A 6,000-nucleotide genomic window follows, 5' to 3' on the forward strand; every position below is an offset into this window, starting at 1 on the left:
ACAATGCAAATGGAGAATCACAGTTTAACTCTCTAGGACAGCAATTTATTTAACATTAAAAAATACAGCTTTGACATGAGGCTGGGCAAGTAGGCCTTTGCTAAATTAAGGCCTACAATTAATAATGCTAATACATAATGCATAGCCTTTAAGCTAACATATTACTACATTAGTCAAACATAATAAACATTTCACTGTATTAGTCTATTAATAAGTACACTTCGATGCATTATCTTTCTACATTAATACGTTTTCTACATAAATCCATTATTCAGAATACAATATGTTCCCTTTTTGAATTTTCTCTATATAATCTTTCCCTTTTCTTTTCTTCCCTCCTCTGATTATTCTTTGACCTTTTCAGTTTAATTATTTTGCATAATTTACACACTCCCCTTATTCTAATTAGGCAAAGCAAAATAATTAATATCTCTTGCAAGATTTTCAATAGTATCCCATTCCAAATGTTGCTGAGACAATTTCCCACTGAAGCAAAACCTTTGCCAATCTTTTCCCAGACACCTGGCTCTTTCAATTCTTTCAAATCAGCACTTCCATTAGTCAGATTAGTTTAAGCCTCTAATTTCTTTACTATTATTAGGAAAATACGAACAACAATGCCTAGAATTAATAATTCTACAGACCCCGCCAACGTTCGCTAAAAGAATGTCTAAAGCAAGACAAATCTGAAGAGTCATAGCTCTATCAGCAGCTAACTCAGTATCTAACAGGAGCATGGCTCCTGAAAAATATGTCAGCATGTTATCCACAATAGTAGACAACTTTTGGATCTTTATCAAATTCAGAATGACTCCCAATGAAGGAATCATTGCTCCAAATATATCTCCCACTATAACAGAAGAGGATTCCCTCCTATGTCTCATTTGATGTAATTCAGTTGCTTTCAGAAACTTCTTTAAATCATCCATTTGATAAATCTTTGGAAAAACTATCCCCAAATAACATGTACCATACCATCCTCTTGGAAGGCGGTAATAAGCATTAAGACCACAAATATAAAAATTCAGAGAATCGCCGGGTCCTGTCCGTTCAACACAAATGTCCGTTTAATCTAAAACAAAACACATGCTTACATTCACTCGTTCTCACAAATAAAGTGTCAGTGCGAGGTTTAGGCCTATATGTACAAAGTTTCCCTACGTGTTGCGCATCTAAAGCTACTTTCCCCTGGGTATTAATTGCACTATAAGCATAATCATTCCTGTAAGTCCTTTTCTCTGAGCCTTTTTTCAGCTTCTCCTCCAATGCCTTTCTCCTGACATCGGTGTGATCTAAGAAGCTTTTCTCTAAAGGTGTAAGCAAGCATGTCAGATTATTTGTGTGCGCATAATCTGTGCCAAATGTCAATGTAGGTTCAAAGAAACCTCTATTATTATGTCATTATCCCTAGCTACTCTGCTCCAATACCTAATTATAGGGACCAACGAAAACACCATGTCATAGTTTGAATACAAGTACAGAATGTACTCCTGGTTATAAAGGGCCTGATTCTAACTTTGGAGGACGGTGTTAAACCGTCCCAAAAGTGGCGGATATACCACCTACCGTATTACGAGTCCATTATATCCTATGGAACTCGTAATATGGTAGGTGGTATATCCGCCACTTTTGGGACGGTTTAACACCGTCCTCCAAAGTTAGAATCAGGCCCAAAGTCTTCTTAGAAGCAGACTACAACTTATTCCATATGTTAAAGGCAGGTATGATATGTAACTCCTTCCTCAACTGATGAAGGAATCTGTGTATAGACATAACAATTCCTCACATCCATTGTCTCAACATATTCACTCAACAAGCGATAGAAGACATTAAAGGAAAGTTCTCCTTGCTCATTAGTATCCCCATGCAAGTACTTCTTGTCGAACCTAAACCTCTCTATTGCCATTAGTGCAGTAGTTGTTTCAACAGCAGAAGTATGGTTGGCTTCACACTTATCAAGAACAGACATATCCACAATCACACCTCAACTGTTCAGTTCATCAGTTTCCTTCAAGTGCCAAAATATTGACCCAGAATGTCTCTATCAAAACAAAAAGACAAAAACTCTTGCTGGCATTCACTTGTAGTTGCATACGCCCATTCAGGACCTGCATATCTTTGACTTGCTATTCTCTTTCTTTTCAACTTTCGATCATCATTCAATTCTCCTTAACTTAGATCTTCTTTCCTTGTTGTATCGAGTTCTTCCTCTGTTGTTGCCTCAACAACCACTTCCTTTCCCTTTCCTTGTGACTCTGGCCACTTATCTCCTTTCAGTTGACCTTTTGTCAGTATTCTCTTCAGAGGAGAATGTGAACCTTCTCCCTGTTCTGCAGTGTTTTCTATTGGCGGAGCTGCGATTGATTGAGGAGGAGTCAGATCACAGTGACTTTGATTCACCTCAGCTTCTTTTCCCTTCGAGTCTGGCAATTGCTCTGTTTGTCTCTCAAGAACATCTGCTTCTGGGAAAGCCCTCCTCTGACTATGCTATCCTGCTGCCTCAATTGAGATAGGCTCTCCATCACCCTCCTGGAGGTCTTCTCCTTCGTCACTCACTGGAGTGACTGAACCGTCCTCAACGTGCTAAGATACGGTCTCAGTTCCCCTTTGTTCTCTTTCCGGCCTTGAGAATTGTTTCACTGTTGTTGGTACTCTCAACAACTCTTCTTCCTCATGATCTAGTGGACATGGTCTTTCTGTGTGTGACTGGCATGGATCAAATTCGGAATTCCGGCTCACTTAACAGCTGTTGTAGTTGTCAAAACTACCCGGAAAGGTAATTTCCAACAAGGCTCCAAACACGTTTTCCTCATGTGTTTCCAGACCACAACCCAGTCTCCCGCTCTCAGGTTGTGCCCTGGGTCATGGATCAGTGGCAGTGTAGTGGCTTCCACCTGCTGAGAGAGAGAGCGTACCACATCAGCCAGACCTTTACAGTACGCCAGCACCATATCATCTGAAATGTTGACAAGTTGGCATTTGCAGGCACCGCTGGCAACCTTATGCTCGGCCCAATCAGGATCTCATGCGGCGACAATCCTATCTTCCTGTCAGGTGTGTTTCTCATTGACATCATAACTAAAGGCAATGCGTCAGGCCATTTCAAATTTGTGGACGCACACACCTTTGCAACTCTTGAATTCAAAGTACCATTCATCTGTTCCACTAGTCCTGATGCTTCACGGCGGTAACTACAATGCAACTTCTGCTCAATGTTCAATGCTGCACACAGTAATTTAATTACTTTATTTTTGAAGTGACTTACCCTATCTGATTCTAAACAGATCGGAACTCCAAAACCCAGTATCAGTTCCCTAAGCAGTAGTTTTGCTACTGTAAGGCTATCATTTCTTTGTGTAGGGTAAGCTTCAATCCAGTGACTAAAAATGCAAACAATCACCAACACATATCTCAAACCTCCACACACAGGCATCTGAATAAAATTCATCTGCATTCTGCTGAATGGACCTCCCCCTCTTCCAATGTGGCTCAAATTAACCACTGTCCCTTTCCGCACATTCAATTGTTGACAAATGACACAACAATGGCAAACTGCTTCAACAACCTGTCTGAACCTTGCGTTGAACCAATCATGTTTGAACAACCGAATCATGGCATACCTCCCGACATGTGCTACACCATGATAATACCTAGCCATTTGAGACAACATACTATTTGGCAAAACCAATTGACCCTTTTCTGAAACCCACAATTCATCTTGTCCTTGCACACATTTCATTTTGCTCCATGAACGTTTTTCTTCCCTGTCAACATTATTCTGCAACATTTTCAATTCCTCCATGGTGTCAATTACTTTCAATGCAAAACTTGGACATGTTTCGTTTTCTTCAGTAACAGTTCCCACTTGTCTTTAAACGATATACAGTTCAATGCGCAAAACCTTGCGACTTGATCCGCATATCCATTTCCAAATGATACAAAGCCCTGTGACTTCAGATGTGCACTGAATTTCACCACAGCAGTCTTTCAGGCATTTGAATAGCATGTAACAGTTCTTTAATCCTTTCACGATTTCTCACAGGTGAACCAGAAGAGGTCATGAAACCTCTCTGTGACCACAACTGGCCAAAATCATGGACTATTCCAAATTCATACTGGCTATCCGTATAGATTGTAACTCTCAGCTGAGCAGAAACATGACACACTCTAGTAAGGGCTACCAGTTCCGCTACTTGGGCAGAATACACTCCTCGAAGCCAAGAAGCTTCCAAAATACCAGTAATTGTGCACACAACATATTCTGCTCTCAGTGTCCCTGCATTGTCCCTCAGACAAGAACCATCAACAAAGATAATTTGGTCATTCTCTTCCAATCGGTTATCTCTAATGTCAGGTCTCGGTTTTGTGCACAAGTCAGTTACTTCAAGACAATCATGCTCAACATCTTCCACTTCCTCAATTTCAACATTTTCATTTGGGAGTAAGGTTGCTGGGTTCAGCATTGTACATCTTTTTAATGACACATTTGGTGACCCTAGAATACTCGTTTCATATCTGGTCAACCTCGCAGCAATCAAATATTGGGTTTTCGTCCTTGTTAGTAGAATCTCAATAGAGTGAGGGACCATTACAGTCAGGGGGTGTCCCATCACAATGCCTTCACACTGTGTAAGGCTTTGCCCAACCGCTGCACACCATCAACCTGGTAAGGCTGCTGCAACTCGGTCCAAGTAGCTGAAAAATATGCGACTGGGCGGTTTACACCTCAATGGACCTGTGTCAGGACAGACAAAGAACATGCATCACACTTATGACAAAACAATATGAAAGGTTTTGTGTAGTCAGGCATACCCAAAGCTGGAGCCTTGCACAGACTCTCTCTCAATTCAGTGAACACTTTCATTCCATCCTGGTCTAACACTATAGGATCAGTGACTTCATTATGAGTCAGCTTCTGCAATGGTCTCGAAATGACTTAAAATTTTTGAATCTATTGACGACAGTAACCTACCATCCCTAAAAACATCCTGACATCTCTCTATGTGGTCGGGGGATTTATCTGCATTATGGCTGTAATCCTTTCTCTGGATATCTTTCTTGATCCCTTCTCTATCTGGTGACCCAAGTATTTCACAACTTTCTCACGGTATTGCAATTTAAGTGGAAACACTTTGTGACCATTCTTTCCCAAATTGTTCAACAGGGCAATCGTATCATACTAGAAATCGTACCTTGTTTTGGACACAATCAGCAAGTCATCAATGTACTGCACCAAGCTCGATTGGAAAGGCAATTCCAACGACTCCAAATTATTCTTCAAGATCTGGTGAAATGTGGAAGGTGACTCTGAAAACCCTTGAGGAATTCTGCACCAACAATAAATTCGATCCAAAAATGTGAAACAAAAGAGAAATTGGCTATTCTCATGAAGAGGCACAGAAAAGAAGGGTTGCGACAAATCAATGACAGTGAACCGCTCAGCATCACATGGAATCTGAAACATTATCACAGCTAGATTTGGCACAACAGGACAACATTTGAGAACAATCTCATTTATTTTCCTCAAATCCTGGACAATTCAAACTTTCCCGCAGGGCTTTTGCAAACCCATTATCAGTGAATTACATGGACTGCTCAATACTTCCTTCAAAACCCCTTGATTACAAAGTCTGCAATTATCTGGGCGACCTTCATGAGGACATCTTGCGGCATGTGGTACCGCTGAAGTTGAGGAAAAACTGAGTTTGGCTTTAGAGTATCTTTAAGTGGCTCAACTCCCTTTATCAGAAGTACTTATTTTCCTGTCAAATCCAACACTTTCTCCTTAACTGTTCCCTGCAAATCAGAATGCAGCTCTTTCACAGTGAACATCAGGAAAAAGTCAATCAGAGGGTACTCCTCATTTGTAGTTTCACTTTCTAACTGTGGGGCTTCGTCATCTTTATCATCACTATTCGTCTGAATCTCAATTCCATCATTTGAACAAGTAATTGAACATTTTGTTTTACACAGCAAATCTCTTCCCAGTAGGGATACCGG

The sequence above is a fragment of the Pleurodeles waltl genome, chromosome 5 (genome assembly GCF_031143425.1).
Source record: "Pleurodeles waltl isolate 20211129_DDA chromosome 5, aPleWal1.hap1.20221129, whole genome shotgun sequence".
Lineage (NCBI taxonomy): Eukaryota > Metazoa > Chordata > Amphibia > Caudata > Salamandridae > Pleurodeles > Pleurodeles waltl.